A 21,863-nucleotide genomic window follows, 5' to 3' on the forward strand; every position below is an offset into this window, starting at 1 on the left:
CAGGCAGGGGTTAAAACTTATCTGCACGATGCTAATCTGCCCAAAGATTTTTGGGCTGAAGCGCTCCATGCCTTTTGTTATGTTAGAAATCGCAGTTACCATTCTGGTTTAGATGTCACCCCCTATGAGAAGCTGTTTAAAAAACGCCCTAATCTGAAATACCTACGCATTTGGGGTTCAGATGTAATTATGCATTATCCTGCTAAGCAGAAATTGGGTGAGCGTAGTGTTCAGGGGAAATTAATGGGCTACCAGCAGGGGCCGTACAGAATTTACATACCAGCAACTGGCAAATTTCATAATACCAGAAGCATGATACAAACTGTAAATTGGAATGGAGTTGCTGTTTTCCAAGATACTAACGGTATAGATAATCCTCAGGAAGAAGAGGAAGTAGCAGCAGCAGCAGGCGATGGTGCTTCTGAATTAATGGAAAAAGACAAAAAGCCTGTTGAATCTGATTTGTTTGATTTAAAGTCACAGGCACCCGAGGGGAGATTAGATTCTCTTGAGTTTTCTGACCGTGAGCTTAGCCAACAGGCATCTCTTCAATCTGGCAATGATGATTTACAACCTGAAACTAGTAGTTCACTTAGTCCCATTAAGTCTGAGGAGTCTGACTCTCCTTCCGGACTGAGACGTTCAGATAGAAAGAGACAGAAGCCGCAACGTTTTGCAGATGAACATTTTAATACTGTGTATGCCAATAAGGCGGTTTTTGAGCCAAAAAGCTACAAAGATGTTCAGAATTTACCTAAGCACCAAGCTGTAAATTGGTATAAAGCTATGAACTCCGAGATAGCTTCTTTAAAAGAGCACAACACTTGGTCTCTTGTACCACAAACCCCAGATATGAGACTTCTTGATTCAAAATGGGTTTATAGAGTTAAAATGAATGACAAAAATGAAGTTGTAAGGTACAAGGCTAGATTAGTTGCTAGGGGTTTTCAACAAATTCCAGACGAAGATTATGATTTGTGTTATTCACCAAGTGTAAAATGAAACAGTTAAGCTTTTGTTAAAAGATGCATCACAATGTGGAAAAGCCCACTATGCAATGTTTTTCTGCTCTTAAGAGAGTGGTAATGTACCTTAAACATACCAAACATTATAGGTTGCAGTTTACATCCAGTATTGATAAAGGTTTTGAAATTTTCTGTGATGCATCTCATGCAGTGGAACAAAATAATTGCAGGGGGGTGTCTGGTATGGTGTTTTGTTATAACGGTTGTCCATTTGAATGGAAGTCCCAGACACAAACCATTATTTGTCTCCACAACAGAGAGTGAATTATGTGCATGCGTTCAGGCCACTCGTGATGTAGAATGGTATCTGCAAGTATTTGCAGACCTACAGATGCAAGTAACACTACCAGTAAAAGTTTACCTTGATTCCCAGAGTGGACTCGCTATCCTATGTTCAGAAACCAATACTAGAGTCTTAAGATTACGTTTAGAGTTTGTAAATAAACTAATTGCTGATGAAATGATTGTATTTCAATATGTTCGAGGTGACAATCAAATTGCAGACATTTTTACTAAAGCACTTCCAAAGGGTATACATGAAAAACATGTACAAAGTATGCTTTATGTTTTTCTTCCACAATGATGAACCGCAGGGGAAATGTTGAATGGTTTCTTTAAATGTAAAGGTTCATCACTGTTCCACCCGATGTGTATGTCTTTAAGGGGCCAGAGCAAGATAACGAGACCCAGCTTTACAGCTGTGAAACATAGCAGGTGCTGCTGAGTTGTATTAAGCTGTGTTGGCAATTGGGTGTAGTATATAAGGAGCAGCACCTAGCTCTCCCATTACCCTGGGGGATGGGTTGGTGGTTGGGTCATGTTTGTTTGTTAATGTATTTAGTGTAAAAGGAGTTTTTGTTTTTGTAATTAGAACCTTGTTTAAGTTATTTTTGAGTCCCTTTTTAATGCATGGTCTCCCCAGCAAGCTCTCTGCAGCACTACCATACTGCAAATAGCCAACACTCTCCCCCCGCCCCATTTCCTCATCCATCCTTTCGGGGGCTAGTCGGCTGAAGTGTGCTCGTTCATGGCTTCTGTTTGAGCCGCATGGATTAAAGGCTAGCAACGGTGCTGGTGGGTCCCATTGCGCCGCGCCCCCACCTTACACGCTCGGTCACAGAGGCGTTTCGCTGTAGCCTTCCCTTGGGTCCCCGGCTCCCCCCCCCATCTGCGTTTCCTCGCTGCCCCGAGGGGAGGGTTGCTTCTTATTGTTTCCTCTCTCGCCGCAGGGCTAGCAAACGGCTCGGTTATCCTTTTAAACACGGCATTCTGCATTGAGTAGCAGCTGTTGGGAGACAGAGCGCTGAGCAATTTAGGGGAGTGCTTGAGTCTTCTTCGAGACGGATAGATAGCAGAGTGTTTGCTTTCCAGCGCTTCAACCTTTAGGGCGCGGTTTGAGCCTTGGAGCACCGTCTCCGGACTGCTGCCTTCGGCAGCTCAAACGCCTGCCAGCACATCCCCCCCCCGCTCGGCATGGCTGTTAAGCCCCATGCGGCTCCTTCCAGCTTGCCTCAAGTGGCTCATTGTTTACTCAATACAGCTTCAGCGCTGCCTTGGCTTTAGCCGCTGATTGTGGTTGCTTCAGCCGGTCCTTCCAGTTTGTTTGTGTGCACGTGGGTTGTGTGTTGCGTGGGACGGCAGAAAGAGTGTTTTGGCTGCAGAGAGGGAATTGGGCTTCCTAGGACGCGGAGCATTTGCGAAGGTGCTTTTGCCATTAGCCGCCGTTGCCCTGCAATTTGCTGACAGGCGAAGAGTGCTTTTGTGTTCCTTTGCTCCCCGCTCTCTTTGCCTTTTCATTGGCTGCAGGCTTCGCCTTTGTCCCACCCTCTTTGTTTTCGGGCTTGCTCAAGTCTGTATGTGCTCACAGCCGGCACCAGCCGGGTTTCACATCCCCTCCCCCCCAGCACAACATTAAGGGAAGGGGAAAAGTTTCTGAGGCACAGGGTTGCCTTTTGGCTGTTTTGTGAATTCCTTTGCACTCGCGCCTACGATCCTCATTGGCGGCAGGGAGCACGTGGTCAGTAGCGACCATTTTAGAAGCAACCACGTGCTTGTGTAGTCAGGCAGCGGCCGACTGCCATCTTGGGAGGGGCAGAGAAGTGCCCGGTCGCTTGCAGCTTCAATCATCCTAACTCCTCCATAAATAAAGTAATTATTCTTTGGAAATCCTCAGGCTGTTGTATTGGTTTCATTAGAGGTCATTCATAGGAATAATTCATAATTGGGGCAATAAATTGATTGTATGCAACTGGTTAAGAAATAAATAAATAATTACATATCAACTATTAATAATTAAAATATAATTACTTAAACTGAAGTATGAATTAATTAATTAATTTAAGTCATACATTAGTTTATTATTAATTCATACAACATGTATAATGTTAATCCATACAATTTTATTTTAATTTATATTCTAATTATTAATTCATTCAATAATTTAACAACTCTAATTTAAACTTACACACATACTATAGGGTAGGGCAATTTTGGAGGTTAGCAATTTTGGTGAGGTGTTTTGTGTGTGCTGTGCAGATTAGTTAATTCTCATTCAGTGGATTGAGTTTTCGGGCCTATTTGTTTTGGTTAATAAGCAAATAGGTTGTCGCGGTGCTGCCATTATTGAAAGTCCTTTTACTAAAAAGTTCAGCATTTCGATTGGTTAATTTTAATTGGCTTCTGGCCTGAATACCGGGTTTTAATTGAGTATTTGAGGCCTTTTGCCTCGTCGCTGCTGAATTAAATTTGCTTTATTGAGTTCTATTTACAATTGGTGTTTGCTGCTCTATTTTGGAGTTCCTTCACTTAATGCTTTCAATCCCAATTGGTAGTTGCAATTGGATATTTGGGTAGGGTGCGCGCTCTTTGATACTGTTTATATTATTAGTTGCCAGCAGTGTAATTAATACCTGAAGGCGCTGCCTTTTAATTGAAGTGGTTGAGAGTGTGTTAGGCGGTCTCATGGCTCCAAAGAAAAATATTGATCCGGCCCCTGCTGTCTCCGAACCAAAGAGCACTCCTGTCAAGCGTGCACAGTCAGCTCAGTCAGGCAAGGGTTCCTCCATTGCGGGGCAGGCAATAGGGCTATTGGGTTCAACCTTAGCAGGCATGGCTAAAATCCCGCGTGCATTGCGTAAGTTTTTTACCGAATTTGACACTATGATGGATAGGTTCAGGCCGGGAGACGATGACCAGGGTTCAGGCCATCAGTTTTCCCCTGACCACATTTCCGATACAGGAGCCAGCGGCTCTAGTGGGTCCCAGAGTGATGATGATGATGAGATGCCTGGCACATCCCAGGCCTTCTTTGATAATTTGCAAGCGACTAATGCCGCACCCCAGCAGGGGGCTCCCACGCCTAAGCCCCGCAGCAAGCAACCTCGTTCTGTATCGCGGGTGCAAAAAAATGTTCAGTCTGCCATCGTGCTCCAAAGGGGGGATGAGCAGCCTCGGCGCACAGGCCGGAAGGCCTTGCGAAAGACGGATAGGCGGGCTTCTTCCCCCCATTCCCCTGTCTCGGCTGGGAGGCAGCCATCAGTGTCATTTTCCAGCGCCACACTGAGCAAAGCGTTGGCACAAATCGCAGGCGCTTACACGTCCTCAGAGGGGGAAAGTGTGCTTCAATACCCAGATGCAGCTATAGCACCCAAGAAGCGACAGCATAAGAAGCATTCCAAGAAGAGCAAGAATTCCAAGAGGGACGACTCAGACTTGGACTCAGGTACGTCCTCCTCCTCTTCATCCAGCTCTGACTCTGATAGCGATGAGTCACTGAATTGCTACTGGGGCCTGGGTGAAGGGGTTCCTGGTTTACCGTTATGGGCATGGAATAGGAGAGCAAATTCCCATTGTAAGCGGTTTGGCGGGACCTTGAAGTGTAAGGGCGGGGTGCTACTGGAGGACGTTAAAGTCTCTACCAACAGGCCCAAAGATATGATCCTGGGTAATCATTTGTCTGCAAGAACCAGGGCCAAAATATTGAATGGTATGTAGATATCTTTAAGCTGCTCCCGCTAGATGAAAAATCTGAAAGAAAGCGTGTTTATGGTAAGCGAAAGTAATAGTCACCCAGGGCGGATAAAACTTTTGAAAATTGGCTAAATGGCTTCCAAGTTTTTTTCTGCGTAGTAGCAGCGGCTTATCCAAAAAGAGCGATGCATTTGATTGTCTATCAAGCACTCGTGAGGACGGCCTACGCCATGGCCGGAGAATCTGCGGCCATTCGTTATGATAAAATGTTCCAGAGAAACGCTGCACTGCTGCCCTCTGCACACTGGGATCGGGTGGACCAATTTATCTGGCTTACGTACGTGGGTCCCCACATCGACAAGAAACCGTCGGACCAGGGTAAATTTCTGAAATCTGACTTCAAAAGAGATACGCGCCGCAAGGTATGCTGGGAGTTTAACAAAGGGTTATTTCAATGGCAAAGTTGTAAGTACTCACACGAGTGTCACAGGTGCCTGGGGAATCACCCTGTTGTGTCTTGTTACAGGGGAAAGCAGCCCTTTCAGGGAGGCAGGGGGTCCCACCAGCAGAGTAGACAGGGTGGACAACCCCCTGCCCAAGGGGGTGCACGGAGACAATAATTCCCTTTCACTTGCATTTTCACCCATCAAGCTCCACACGCTAAAAGCCCTCCTTGATTTGTACCCCAATAAGAAAGATGCAAACTACCTTTGGGAGGGCTTCTCCCGGGGGTTTAGAATTCCTGTATCGGTGGCTCCAAATCCCAGGGATCCACCCAACCAAAAATCTGTAAGAGAAAGGCCCAAAGTTGCAAAAAAGAAAATAGAAAAGGAAATATTGGCAGGGAGGGTGACTGGTCCTTTCACTAGCCCACCTATTCCAAATTTGCTCTTGGGTATCGTGCCCAAGAAGGCACCTGAGGAATTTCGTATGATTCTTAACTTGTCTTATCCCAAAGGGGTCTCAGTAAATGATGCCATCCCAGGCGAACTCTGCTCAGTAAAATACGCCTCCTTCGATCATGTCATCAAACTTATCCGGACCTTCGGAAGAGGGGCACTATTAGCAAAATGTGAAATTGAATCCGCCTTCTGCCAATACATCCTGAGGACTTTCGTTAGGTTTTAAGTTTGAGGGCTCCTGTTACGTGGATAAAGCAATGCCAATGGGTTGTTCAGTCGCATGCGCTGCTTTCGAAACTTTTAGCACCTTTTTGGATTGGGCCCTGCGTTTCAAAACTGGTTTATCTGATTTTTTACTGGTTGGACCGCCAAATAACAATTCATGCACAAGGTTGCTTGATGCTCTTGCCTCTCTTTCGCTGGAGTTAGGTGTTCCCCTGGCAGCAGAAAAAACCGAGGGTCCGGTCACGACTATGACTTACTTGGGCATCGAGCTCAACACGGTCGCCCAGACGTCGCGTTTGCCTGAGGCCAAACTGACAGCTCTTAAAACGGCAATCTCCCAGCTCCTCCTGCTCAAAAAAGTAACACTCAGGCAAATTCAGTCCTTGCTAGGCCACTTAAACTTTGCCTGTCGGGTGGTAGCCCCCGGGCGCCCATTCTGCTCACGGCTGGCTAGGTTATCTGCAGGGCAGGGCTGCGGTCACCACATCACAGGGTACGCCTCACAAAGTCCTGGTTGGACAAACAACCAGTCAGTAGTCAATGTCCTGACCAAACAATCTTCACGTTCAGAAAGGGTGTCCACGATGCTGCGATCGTTTGTGTTACGGTGCCTGCAATTTAACATCATATTTTCAGCAAAATTCATTCCTGGTATTAATAACAATATTGCGGATGCGCTATCTCGATTTCAGATGGAGCGCTTCCGGTCGTTAGCCCCAGAAGCACAGCAATTGCCAGAGCCATTCCCGGAGCACCTGTGGAGCCTTGGAAGCGAGATGTGATGCAGGGAGTATTGGTTTTGGTTGCCCCTTCTACGCTTAGGTCCTACTCAAAAGCCTGGTCTGATTTTCTAGCATTTTGGAGAAAAATCTTTGGGTATTGCGCATCAAGAGCCCCCCACCACAGACCAGGCGCTGCAATTCTTAGTTCATCCGCGCAACCTTGGTCGTGCAGCAAAGACCTTAACTATACAATCGGCTGCAATTTCCACCTTTGCAAAATCTATTTACTGCACTGACCCTGAGTTCATGGTGCGCAGGGCTCTCGAGGGGTGGCGCAGATTACAACCACCAAGTAAGGAGGGGCATAGGCCCATTCCATTCAATCTCCTCAGTAAAATACGCAATAAATTAAAATCAGTGTGCTGGTCCAAATACGAGGCCCGTTTATTCTCGGCTGAATATTCCATAGCATTTTTCGGCGCTCTAAGAGTTGGTGAAGTGGTACATGAAGGTGAGCCGGGTCCTTTATCCCAAGGCCTGCAGCTTGATGATATTCAGTTTTCAGATTCAGTGTTGGTGGTTCGCATCCTTTACTCAAAAACAGACCAAAAAGGAAAGGGTGCCTTGGTTCGGTTGATGGCAACCATGAAAAGCGGTCCCTGCCATGTAAAGGACACAAAAAGGTTTTTGGGTCTCAGGCCCCCAGGTTCCGGCCCTTTCCTGGTACACGAGGATGGGTCCCGTCTTGCCAGGCAGCAATTCACTCGGGTGTTGCGCAAAGCATTTGAAGCTTGTGGGCTTCCGGCTAAGGAATATGCTGCCCATTCTTTTAGGATTGGGGCCGCCACAACGGCGGCTCACTTGGGATTGCCAACAGACAGAATAAAAGACATGGGTCGCTGGCGATCCAACGCGTACAAAAAACTATATCCGCGACAGCTCCAAAATTTAAAACAGACCAATCACTTACACGCCTCTGTCATTTTTCTTGCTTTTCAGGGTCAAGCCTCATAGAAATCTGGATTGCGGGACACAGTATCGTCCATTGGGCCCAGGAACGGGCGGTTGCTAATGGCCAGGGATGCCAACTGGGTTTTCCACCGCACATTCGCATTTCTTGGATAACGAGGCATGGGATGCGCTGGGCAGAGATGATGCCAATTGTGATGGCCAGGGTGGAGGCACATGCCCCCCCAACACTTTGGTTCCGCAGCTGGGAGAGAACGACTTGCCTTGCCGGAAGGGCGTGGACTTGCTATTCACTATCAAAAAGGACTTGGACACCCTTGCGCTGAATTTCCCGAGAATGACTCTCGTTTGGTCGCTGCTGTTGGAGAGACGGGTTTGGTGTGGCAGCAGTTCCCCAGCCATTACAGATCGTGCTCGGAAGCGTTTGAATCGTTCATTTCACAGAAAGTGGTTGCATTGAATGGCCGGGTGATCCCGCACCCTTCCATTGTTTTCAGCAAAATGGCCTTATTTTGTGACGATGGCGTGCACCTTTCCGATGGGGGAATGATATCTTGAACTTCTGCCTGTCCAGTGCGCTTCCCCTGTGCACAAAACACTGCTCAGTGCAATCTTCTGGGGGAAACTTCACCTAAGGCAGGAAATAGCAGAGCTGCAGCGACGTTGCTTCTGTGAAGAAAAACAGGGAGTAAAACAGTCCAGAGACACGGTTCTCCTAAACTAAGAAGCTTTTATTTACATGCCAAGCAGTAAATCAGTCCACCAGAAAATTCAGATATCTTCTCTGGCTCAAAGCACAACTCCGACTGAAATCGAAACCAACTTTCACAGAACAAAGAACTGTGACGTAACATCCTGGCTGACTTCCCGTAGAAGCCCTTACCTCAGACTCGAAGCACAGAAGGTTAACCCTTTAACCACCACACTCTACACCCCCTCTTGCTTCGCGTCTGAGGGGAAACACAGACTCATGGTCATCCCAAACCCAGACCCTCGCAGAACTCTCCATGCCTCTGGAAGGTGAGTGGTTTCGTGAACCCATCAGCGAGGTTCTTGGCAGAGGGACAGTACTTCAGTGCAACTAACCCCTCCTGAACACTCTGACACACATTCTGAAAGCGAATGTCTAGGTGTTTGGTCCTAGCCTTGAATTGCCCCGTCTCGGCCAATTTGAGACACTGTTGATTGTCTTCGTGGACAACTATGGGCAAACAATTCTCTCCACAGAGTTCCTGGACCAAACAGGCATAGAACTCTAACTCTCTGCACACTTCAGAAAGAGCACTGAACTCAGCTTCAGTGGATGAGAGCGCAATGAGGCTCTGCTTCCTGGACCTCCACCCAACTACTGAGTTCCCAAACTTCACCACTAGGCCAGACACGGACTTGCGATCCTGAAGATTAGCCCAGTCTGAGTCCACCCAACAGGTCAGCTTGACCTCACCCTGCGCTGACAGCTTAAGACAAAAGTCTTTGGTTTCCTGTAGATACCGCAGAACTCTCTTGATGCCATTCCAGGCCTGCACACTAGGATTTGAAGCCTCCCTGCTGAGCAGATTGATAGCAAATGCTATGTCTGGTCTGCTCCACTGGGACAAATACAGCAGACTTCCTAGAGCTGACTGAAAGACTTCAGCATTTTCGAACACAGTGCGTTCTACTTGCTGACTCTCCATAGGGCTTCTGACACCTGCACAATCGCTCATCCTGAACTTTTGAAGCAGTTTCTCAATTTTGCCTCTCTGGCTGAGCAAGAAACTTCCATCTTGTGTCCTAAAAACATCCACGCCCAGATAAGTCTTAACAGCTCCAAGCTACTTGAGCTTGAACCGTTTACCAAGCTCCCTACCAAACCTTTCTACCTGTTTACCTGTCGCAGCGAAATATAACAGGTCATCAACGTAGACCTGCACAATTTCCTGCGTCGCACCTGATCCTTTCAGGTAAAGACAACTATCAGCAACACTTCTTATAAAACCTAGCTCTTCCAAAGCTTCATTCAGGCACATATTCCAGTTTCTGGCAGATTGACGTAACCCATAGATGGATTTGTGCAATCGCCACACAATGCCTTGGCTCATGATCTCAAACCCTGGAGGAGGGAGCATGTACAGCTCCTCTTGGAGACCTGAGTTCAGGTAGGCAACATCCACATCAAAGTGGTTTACCTTCCAACCTCTCTGTGCAGCAACATCTAGAAGCATCCGTAGCGTTTCACTCCTAGAGGTAGGCGAATACACTTCCGTGAAGTGAATCCCTTTCCTCTGGGTGAACCCACGGGCAACTAATCTAGCCTTATATTGTGGTTCTCCAGCTTCCGTGGGTTTAAGGCGGTAAACCCATCTGCAACTCACAGCTTGTTTGCCCGGTGGCAACTCTGTGAGAACACACCTAGATCTTCCATGGATCTCATCTCCTTCTGCATCGCCTCACGCCATTTGCTGGCTTCTTCCTGAGGCAAATTCTGAACATCCTCAAAGGATTCAGGTTCACACCTAGCCACACCAACCCACACACCAGTAGCTTCAAACCTTTCAGGTGGCTTCCCTTTGGTTGACCTTGCTGACCTTCTCAGCGTGAACCCAGGTGCTTCTTCTGACCCACTAGGTCCAGCTAAATCATCTTCAGTGTCAGTGACTTCCCCCTCTGACCTGCTGCTCCTTTTGGGTCCCACAGCCGGTCCAGCAGGTGAGGAAGGCTCACTCTTTGGCTCAGACTTAACAGCTGTTGGAGGAGGTGTTCTAGGTTCCCCCCTCTGAGGGATCCTGAGCTGTCCCTGCCTTGGACTCTGTCCCTGCGGCGGACCCTGTTGGTCCGGACCTTGGTCCCCAGCAACAAGTTCCTCTTCCTCCTCACCGTCTGAGTCATAGAACTGCTGCGAAAGCATGTCTGGATTAGCATGCAGACGTGACCAACCAGCCTGTTCACGGAACTCAGCACTATTGCTGATCACCAGTCTGGACTGGTTCCCACTTGGGTACGCGAACCTCCAAGGCTTTGAGCCAGGCTCATACCCCACAAAGATCATTTTCTTGGATCTTGGCTCACCCTTCCTGCGTAGAGCCTTTGGAATAAGAACCCAGGCCTCACAACCAAACACACAAAGGTAATGCACCTTGGGTTTCTTACCATGCAGCACAAAATAGGGTGTGTTTCCTACACTTGAATTGTACACTCTGTTCTGTGTGAACACAATAAACTTGCAGGCTTCCGCCCAATAGCGCTGGGGTAGCCCTGCATCATACAAGATGCCCGACACTCCCTCCTGAATAGTCCTGTTTTTTCTTTCCGCAATTCCATTCTGCTGTGGACTATAAGGAGCTGTCAAACGGTGGCTTATCCCCTTCTCTCTGAAGAAATTCTGCAAAGCAGAACCAGTAAACTCCACCCCACGGTCACTCTGAAAGTTTCTCACCTTGGTGGAGAAGGTCACCTCAACTGCAGTGATCCAATCCTTGATCAACCCAGCAGCCTCCCCCTTGGTTCGCAAACAAAAAGCCCAAGGAGATCTAGAAAAATCATCAATGAGGAGAAGCGCATATTTCGAACCTCCCAACGACTCAACTGACATTCGGCCACACAAATCTGCATGCACTAACTCAAAAGGTTGAGTGGACTTCCTCTCTGACTTGGGATAAGAGCATGTGACAACTTTTGATTGTTTACAAGCTCGACAATCCAAGAATTTGTCACAAGCCTTAAATTTGCACCCTTCTGTCAGTTCCGGGGCTTTCTTAACATACCCCCAACCCAAATGAGCAAATCGTCTGTGCCAGAGATGGGCACAACCACTATGGGGCGCTACATTCACACATTTCACCCTTGCATCTTCAGTGGCATCCTCAGTAGCAACTGGCATCTCTACAATAAACAAATTGTTTCTGGATTCCACTGTGTACAGCTCTTCACCGTTCCTGTAAAAAACACATTTGTTACCTGCAAAAGACACACAGAAATTGGCAGCAATTAGCTCAGACACACTTAGAGACAATTAGCTAACTCCGGTACAACATAAGCTTGCACTTCATGTTTAAGAAAGGAACAATAAAGCGTCCCAGACTGGGTGAGCTGTCTTCTAGTTCCATCAGCTAACATAACATATCGAGCATATTTCACTTTCCTGCAGTTCCTCAAAAAGTCAGAAGAGGGAACCAAAGAGTTCGTCGCTCCACTGTCCATCACAACAGTGAGTGTGGCTGGTTGTTGACATTCCTGAAGAACTGCCATGGCAACGCTCTTCCCCCGACTGTCCCCCTGGCTGGGGCCTTTGTAGATGTCCGGCACGGTTGCCACAGCAACACTCCCCCCCCCCCGGTTGGGGGACTTGCCAACGGCCTTCACAGCTACCGTAGTTGCAGCTCTCCCAGTTGTCATGGTGACAGGACCTCTGCCGGTGTTCTCATACTGCTCAACCTGATAACCGCCCGTTATCAGCATCTTTCCCAGCTGTGCGACCTTGGGAACTCTAGCAGCACAAAGCTTCCCACAGCCAGACGTAAACAGCACTTGGAGACTTTTGGAGAAAAAGGCTTCTCAGAGTTTTCACTGCTGACTGCCCCCCCCCCCACTGCCGGGAGCAGAACTTCTGCCTGCCCCCCCCCTCTGCTGGGCGCAGGGCTTCCAGAAAAACAGCCTGAGGAACAGCTTGCCACTGCTGTCCTCTTAGCTCTCAGCCTCTCTCCTTTCTCCTCACACAGCTGTATCAAAGCATCCAAACAGCTTTCAGGCACAGAAACAGCACCAGCCACAGCAACAGCAACAGTCCCTTCACCCCACTCTGGGGGCACAAGGCTCCTCTCAGGCTCCAATGAGCTCACAAGGGTCTGGCCAGCGCCATCTTGGCTCACATGGCTCACTGGACTCACTGCCCTCTCAGAGCATGACTTTGCCCCTTCTGGTGTCACATCAGCCATCTCTCGGCCCTTGCCTCCCACTCCTGCCTCACAAGCTTTCCGGAGGGATTCTCAAGCGGCCCTTGGCTCTTCGACACACTCCAGGACTGGCAAAAGACAAGCCTCAACGCTTCCTTCAAGAATGCTCATCACACGCTGCTCCATCTCATTTTGGACTGCAGCCATCTTTGCCTTAGCTTTCCCAGCTTCAGGCTGTGGGGGTAGCACAAACTGCCATAGCTGTTCCCCCATTAACAGGTATTCCATCTGAAAAGACCACTCAAGCCAATTTTGTCCATTTAGTCTCTCAAAGGACTGAGCCATCTTTTCCCCTTCCCTTTCGTGGCTAGAGTACTCACTCATTCTTGCCAACCGGGGGTCCGGAAAGACATCGGCTCCATTCTTCTCCAGCGACCTCATAACTGCCTTTGTAGTCCTGGCAGGAGATCTAGCTGGCACAGCGTCTCCTTGCACTCCCTTCTCATCACGTAGCAACCAAACGACCACTGACCCATAACCTCTTGGACTTCTGCCTGTCCAGTGCGCTTCCCCTGTGCACAAAACACTGCTCAGTGCAATCTTCTGGGGGAAAATTCACCTAAGGCAGGAAATAGCAGAGCTGCAGCGACGTTGCTTCCCTGAAGAAAAACAGGAAGTAAAACAGTCCAGAGACACGGTTCTTCTAACCTAAGAAGCTTTTATTTACATGCCAAGCAGTAAATCAGTCCACCAGAAAATTCAGACATCTTCTCTGGCTCAAAGCACAACTCCGACTGAAATCGAAACCAACTTTCACAGAACAAAGAACTGTGACGTAACATCCTGGCTGACTTCCCGTAGAAGCCCTTCCCTCAGACTCGAAGCACAGAAGGTTAACCCTTTAACCACCACACTCTACATGATATATGGCTGGCTGATATTGCAGAGGGCTTGAGGCATTGGCTACAGATGTGAGGGTATTTGGCGGCAAGCCTTTGGGCTCTTGTGGCGGTTAGGCATTGTTTGACCTTGTGTGGGGGAGGGGAGGTGTGGCCATCACCTGCCCCTCCATGCTTAAGGGTATTCCGTTAAAGGAATCCGGGGGTGTTGATCTAGTCTGAAGCCCGGCTGACGGCTAGGGCCTTGACACGACCCCGGCGGGAACACCAGGGGGAGCTTGAGTTGGTTTGCATCGACAGGGCTCCCCCGACCGGTGGCTTACCCTTACTGGACTTCCTGCACAATGGGCAGGAGTCAGATATAGTCAGGTCCAATCAATGCCTAAGCCAATACTGCTCACATTCTGTAATTCAATAAAGTAGTGGCCAAAATTTGCCCAATAACATAAACCTAATATCTGTGTCCTTGTGTGAGTTAGTTCCAACGAGGGGGTGGCTGTGGGGTCTTGACACGCAAACGCCGTTTACCTTCCTGCCGGAGCGGTACCTATTTATCTACTTGCACTTTGACGTGCTTTCGAACTGCTAGGTTGGCAGGAGCAGGGACCAAGCAACGGGAGCTCACCCCGTCGCGGGGATTCAAACCGCCGACCTTCTGATCGGCAAGTCCTAGGCTCTGTGGTTTAACCCACAGTGCCACCCGCATTCCTTGCAAGGCTCTAGGTCTTAGTTAATCCCACCCCTAAAAGCTGAGTTGTTTCGAAGTTATCTCTAGAGAATATATCTTCTATTTTCTCTCACTTCTCCACTCATCCTGTCAATAGTTGCTGCATAAATAAAGCTTCTTGAACGCAAAAAACTCAAGAAATTGTAAGCAATTATTACTTTTTTAAAAATTATTTTTATTCAATTTCCAATATAAAATTTTAAACACACATTTTCAATATTGTCAGATACATATTTTTGACTTCCTTCAGCTCATCCGCGAATCTTCCGTTTTCTAATCTTCTATCTGCAATTCTAAATTTAACATTGCCTTTTATTTTAAATAAACCTATTCTCTTGTTCCCTTTTTTACAACGTTTCTAATACTTATTTCTTCACAAAGCTTCCTGTAAACCCACAAACGTTATTTGTACATCACATATGCTTTTCATATAGTCTACAAATTTACTCCAGTCCTCGGTAAACTTGTGATCTCGTCGGTTTCGAACCTTTCCTGTTAATTTGTCTAATTCTGCATAGTCCATCAGTTTCATTCTCCATTCTTCTGTCGATGGTAATTCTTCCTGCTTCCATTTTTGGGCCAGTAGTATCCTTGCCGCTGTTACTGCATATAAAAATAATTTATGATCCTTCCTATTTATTTCATTTCCAACCATTCCTAACAAAAAAGCTTCTGGTTTTTAAACAAATGTATATTTCAACATTTTTTTCAGTTCATTATATATCCCTTCCCAGAAGGCTCTCACCTTTTTACATTCCCACCACATATGATAAAATGTTCCCTCCTTTTCTTTACATTTCCAACATTTATTACATACTTTATACATTTTTGCTAATTTTACTGGAGTAATATACCATCTATAGACCATCTTCATCATATTCTCTTTTAATGCAGTACAAGCTGTAAATTTTATCCTTTCATTCCACAATTTATTCCACTCATCTAATTGTATATTATACCCAAAATCTCTGGCCCAATGAATCATAACTGATTTTACCTCTTCATCTTTCATATACCATTCTAGCAACATTTTATACATTTTAGACAAATTTTAAAAATCATTACTCAACATCTCACTTTGAAACTTTGATTCTTTTTCCGAAAAACCTCTCTCCTTTATTTCCGTTTTAAACATTTCATTAATCTGATACTAATGCAACCAATCATTTACATGTTCTTTAACTTCCTCATATGGCTTTAGCTTCCATTTTCCTTCTTCTTTAATAATCATGTCCCCATATGTTATCCACCCCCCTCTCATATTGATTTTTTTCACACTCATCACTTCTAATGGAGATAACCAATGCTGTATTTTTGATTCTAATAGGTTTTTATACCTATCCCAGACTTCCAAAAGAGATCTTCGAATGATGTGGTTTCCGAAACCTTTATGTACTTTTTTCTTATCATACCATAAATAAGCGTGCCAGCCGAATCTATTATCAAATCCTTCCAAGTCCAACAATTCCTTATTCTCTAATTTCATCCACTCCTTCAACCAACAGAGGCAAGATGCTTCGTAATATAATTTCAGGTCCGGCAGGGCGAAGCCTCCTCTTTCTTTCGCATCCGTTAACAATTTAAATTGTATTCTTGGCTTCTTACCCTGCCATATATACCTTGAAATTGTTTTTTGCCATTTCTTAAATATCATTGCCCCTTTGATTACCGGGATTGTCTGAAATAAAAATAACATTTTCGGCAAAACACTCATCTTTATCGTCGAAATTCTTCCCCCAAAAGATAGTTTCATCCTTCCCCACACCTCTAGAACTCTTTTAATTCCATTCCACATTGGTATATAATTATTTTGAAATAAATCAAGATTTTTGGGGGGTCACCCAAATTCCCAAATATTTAACTCTTTTCACCACCTCTATCTCTGTCTGTTGTTGCATTCTATTTATCATATCTTGATCCATATTTTTAGCAATCATTTTTGTTTTCTTCCTATTCAAAATAAATCCTGCCATTTGTCCAAATTGTTCTATTTCCTCCAGTACCTCCTTAACACTTTTTACCGGTTCTTCTACTGTTAATACCAGATCATCGGCAAAGGCTTCAACCTTATATTCATTTCGACCAACTGTTACCCCCTTGATTAACTCATTTTTCCTTACTGAACTCAAAAATATTTCCAGTACCATGATGAAAAGTAACGGTAAAAGTGGACATCCTTGTCTTGTGCCTTTTGTTATTTTACTATTTTCTGTTAACACATTATTTACTATCAATTTTGCTGTTTGTTCTGTATAAATTGCTTTGATTCCATTGAAAAACCCTTGAGCCACCTCCATCTTTTCTAAATTATTTAACATAAATTCCCAAGATATAGTGTCAAAGGCCTTTTCTGTGTCCACAAATATTAGCATAGCTTGTTTATCGTTCCTGGCATTCAGATATTCCAAAATATCAATTATATTTCTTATATTATCCTTCATCTGTCTGCCAGGAAGAAAACCTGCTTGATCCTTATGAATAAATTCTTGCAATAACTTCTTCAATCTTTTTGCTAAAATGCTTGCAAATATTTTGTAATCATTATTTAATAGTGAAATTGGCCTATAATTTTTAACTTGTGTCAAATCTGAATCTTGTTTAGAAATAAATGTAATAAAAGCTTCTTTCCAGGTGTCGGGAATTTCTCTTTCTTTCAAGATGTTATTCATCACTCCTCTTAATGGCCCAAGGAGGATGTGTCTCATCTCCTTGTAATATCTTGCCGTCAGTCCATCTGGTCCTGGTGTTTTCCCTATTTTCAACTCCTTTATTGCGTCGTTAATCTCCTCGATGTCAAGTGGGTTATTCAGTTTGTCTTTTCTATCAGTCGGGATCTTCTGCACCTCTTTTTTCTTTAAAAACTCTTCAATTTTTTAAATATTACTCTTCTCCTTTTTTATATATAATTTTCTATAAAAGTCCACAAATCCTCTTCTGATATCTTTCGGATTGTCTATTTCCTTTCCCTCTATGATAATTCTGTTAACTGTTTTCTGTTCTTTCCTTTTCTTAATCTGCCAAGCCAGCCATTTCCCTGATTTGTTTGCAAATTCAAAGTTTTTTTGTTTCATTCTCTTTAAATTCCATTCTACTTCTTTATTAATTATCATTGCAAGTTGTGATTGTAAAATCTTTATATTTTGTTTTATTTTCGAACTATTTGGCCTATTAATTAATTTTTTCTCATTTTCCATTATCTGTTTTAAGATCTCTTTCTTCCCTTTCTCTCTGGACATATTCTTAATCAAACTCTGTTGAATGAAGAAACCCCTCATCACGGCTTTACTGGCATCCCATACCGTACTCATTTTTGTACCTTTGTTGCAATTATTTACGAAATAATCTGATAATTTTGGGGGGGCTTTCTCCACAATTTTTTGATCATCAAGAAGGTATTCATTTAATCTCCACCTAAAGGACTTTCCCTCATATCCTTTCATTACAAACTTTATTGCATTGTGATCCGAAAGTACCATTGGTTGTATTTCAATCTCCATAGTTCTTGATGTTAGTTCATTAGATATCCACACCTGATCGATTCTTGACATTGATTGATTTTGTTCTGATTGAAATGTGAATTGTTTTTCTAACGGGTGTCTTAGTCTCCAAATGTCTACTAAGTTACAATTATCCATCAAAGAGAAAAATGTTTTGGGTAATTTCCCTTCCCTGGTCATCCCTTTTGCTCTCATCCTATCCATTTCCATTGAAACCACTCCATTCATGTCACCCATTATTATAATCTTTTGGTCCATATACTCAAACAATTTTTCTTCCAAATTCTTATAAAAATCAGTCTTGTTTCCATTTGGTGCATAGATCCCGACTATTATTAATTTTTCTCCCTGCCATATGATCTGAACTGCTATAATTCTTCCTTCTTCATCTTTAAATATTTGCTGAGCTTCAATTTTATTTTTTACGTACATTACTACCCCTCTCTTCTTACTTTTGTCTGATGAAATAAATTCATTTCCTAGTCTTTTATTGATTAAAATTTTTCTATGTTTCCTTGCCACATGTGTTTTCTGTAAACAAATAATATCCAAATTCTTCTTTTTTAAATATTGTCCAATTTTATTGCGTTTATTTTTCTCGTTCATCCCATGAATATTCCATGTCCATAATTTCAACTCCATTTTGACCTCTTTTTTTAAAAAAAAATTATTATTAAAGTCTATAACCTTTCTTCTTCTTCTTCTTCTTCCTCTTCTTCCTCTTCTTCTTCACTTTTTCCAGCCTCCCCTTCTTCTCCTTCTGGTTCCCCTATTCCAGCGGCTGCTCCAGCCCCTACCCCCGCTTCTGCTCCCCTCATCTCCCCCTCCACTCTCTCCAACTCCTTGTATCTTCTCATAAATTTCAGAGTTTTCTCCGGACTTGTATGTTTGTGTTTCTTTCCTTTATAAAAAAATGGAAATCCCCTCCGGGAATTCCCATTTAAATTCAATCTGATTCTTCCTCAATATTTGCACCATTTGTTTATAAGGATCTCTTCGTTTCAACAAGCGAATTGGGATGTCTTTAAAAATAATTATATAATTTCCACCAATGCTCAGTCTCTTTTCTCTGTTCTTCTGCAAAATCATATTTCTCATTTCTCTGTCTTTAAAAATTATTAAACAATCTCCTGGAAATTTCTTTGCTTTGGTGGTTCTAGTCTATTCGAAATGCATTTTGTACCATTTTTGCTACTTCTTCTGTTGGAACCTCTAACCATTGTGCAATCTCCAAAATCAGTTTCTCCCTAATATTTCCCCCTTGAACCTCGGGCACCGCCCTCTATCTCGGATTAACTTCTCTTTGCCTTAATTCATTCATGGCAAGTGCATCCAAGACCTCTTCCTGTGTTTTATTAATTTCTGACACCCCCACTTTAATTTTTTCTTCCTCTTTTTTCACCTCCCTCACTTCTAATTTAGTTCTTTTCATTCCTTCTTCCAAACTTTGTGTCCTTTTCAAAACCTCTTTAATTTGTCCCTTTAGTTCATTAACAGTCATATCCATGTTTTTATCCATCTGTTCTAATTTTGCCTCAATATTTTTCTCACTTTGTTTTATATCCTTTTTAAGTTCAGCCAGCATTTTCACTATATCTCCTTTCAGTTCTGTCTCCTGCTTTGAACCCCTTCTGTCCCCTGGTGTCGCACCCTCACTTGCCTTTTTTTGTGTATGAGACATTTTTAATACCAATACCTATTCACTTAAGTTCTGATATGTTCAACAAAAGTCCAATAAAATCAACTTTTAATAATTCTTCTGCCACTTGTTTGGCCACTTCCCAATCAGCACACATAAATTTAAACTCCAGACCAAGTTATTATTCCTTACTCATCACTTTGCCAAGGGGTTCCAAATTTACCCTGTTAAATTCTTCTTGCCACTTGGTTGGCTATTCCATCAAATGAATATACAAAAAATAAAAGTTTCTGCCACTTGCTTGGCTACTCCTTTAAAATATGAGGCAGAACCAAATTCCGTCTTTTAAAGCCTTTAGAAACACTTTTCTTTGTCCACCTTAATTCCACCAGCTCCAAAGAGATAGAGAAGCGAGGAAAGGAAAACAAAGGAACAAATACAGGTTTTTTTCACTCTCTCCACCTCACCAAAAGTCACAAGCTTCCACCTCAGACAACAAAGGGGAGGGAAAAAAGGAGGGGGCAGTTTCTATCGTTCCGTACCTTCAGCGATATTATTCTGTCTTTAAAGAAACAGTCTTCAATGAAGAATACTGAAGCAAATGTTTCTTTCCTTCGCCTATATCTTGTGCCAGAAAGGTCTTTCAAATTTTAAAACGTTCAAAATAAACAAGCAAGTAGTGTTGGGATACTGCCAGGGAGATAAAGTCCATCATGGCCCCCAAGCCGGCTGCCGGACGATCCATCGACCTCCCGTAGTCACGCAGTATCAGCAATTAGCGACATGAGCTCCAGAACATTCTAGAGCCGATGCACACTCTTTATCAGCAGATAATGCACAGCCAAAAGTTGCACTCAGGAGAGCGTTATTTACAAGTTTATTCGGCGTTGATCAGAACACAGAAAAACATGACTGCCTGCTTTAGTGTCTACGACACAGAGAGAGAGAAAATGAAAGCAACAGAAAACATAAACATCCTGTGAACAGGAAATATGCAGACTCTGTGACTCACAGCCTGCTCCCTTTTAAGGTGGAACGGAAATATCCTAACAAGTAGTCACTACGCAGTTTTTTTAAAATCGAAAGTAAAAAGTTCTGAAAGGTCCTTCCCCCCCCGATCTCCTCAAGTTTACCAAAGCGACTCCAAATTTCTAAATATCAACACCCCCTTCCAATTTACACCCTCTCAATTCTTCTTGTTAAGCATATGTTCAAATTTAATTTAAAACAAAATAAAAGCCGTTTGCAGAGACTCACGGAATCCTCTTTTATGCTCTGTGAATACTTCTTGCTTATATAACCGATTTCGGATGAAGCCGACCTCCTTTTTACTCTTCATCCATTCCGAATCTTTCCAGCTGCCAAATTTGATAGTTATTGCAATTTTAGATCCAGATTTCTTATTGTTTGAGAATCGACCACTTCTTCGTGCAAGCCTGGGGCTGCGCTTTTCGGAGAGTAGCAATGGCTTCCTGTAGCGCCCGCTTCTCCACCTCGCCGTTCTCTTCACCCTTATTCAGGGCTACCTGACGGCCGGGTGTTCAGCTAATGGCTTTGCCGGGATCCTGAACCCCTGGATTATCCTCCAGGGCATTCTGGGGGGCTGCGGCGCCCTTGCAGCACCCCCTTTCCTCTCCCAAAGCTCGGATTCCTCCTAACGAGTAAAATCCCACTTGTGCTCACTCCGTGGTCGACCGGAAGGCGTAAGCAATTATTCCAATCTACAGTGGTACCTCGGGTTACATACGCTTCAGGTTACAGACTCCGCTAACCCAGAAATAGTATCTCGGGTTAAGAACTTTGCTTCAGGATGAGAACAGAAATTGTGCTCCGGCAGCATGGCAGCAGCGGGAGGCCCCATTAGCTAAAGTGGTGCTTCAGGTTAAGAACAGTTTCAGGTTAAGAACGGACCTCTGGAACGAATTAAGTACGTAACCAGAGGTACCACTGTAATTCACTGAAGTGGCAAGGTCTGGCATAGCTGTCAACCGTCCCTTAATTGACGGGAAACTCCCTTATCCCAGCGCCATTTCCCGCTGCTGTCCCAGATTGATGAGGTCCCTTAAATTTCCTGGGTTTCATACTCACCCGGCTCGAGAGGGAAGCAGCGGCTCGGGGTCCTCCGCCTAGAGAGAGCGCACACACGAGCTGCCGCGTCTGTCTCTCCCTTTTCCCCCTCAGGGGCGCGTCGTGAGGAGAAGGGTGGTGGCGGGCGAGCAGGCAGCCCCTCTCTTGCGAGACTTCCGCCGCACTGCCAGGGGAAGCTGGAGGTGGCAGCGGCGGCAGTCTGAGGGAGGAGGAAGAGTAGGGGATGGGGAGGGACGCAGAAGGCCGGTGCTTCAGTGGCCGCGGCGGCACAGCAACCGCCTCATGCCGGGCTCACGGGTGGCATGGGCGAGAGCCTCTCTCCCTCCCTCC

The sequence above is a fragment of the Podarcis pityusensis genome (assembly GCF_964106645.2).
Source record: "Podarcis pityusensis genome assembly, chromosome: W".
Lineage (NCBI taxonomy): Eukaryota > Metazoa > Chordata > Lepidosauria > Squamata > Lacertidae > Podarcis > Podarcis pityusensis.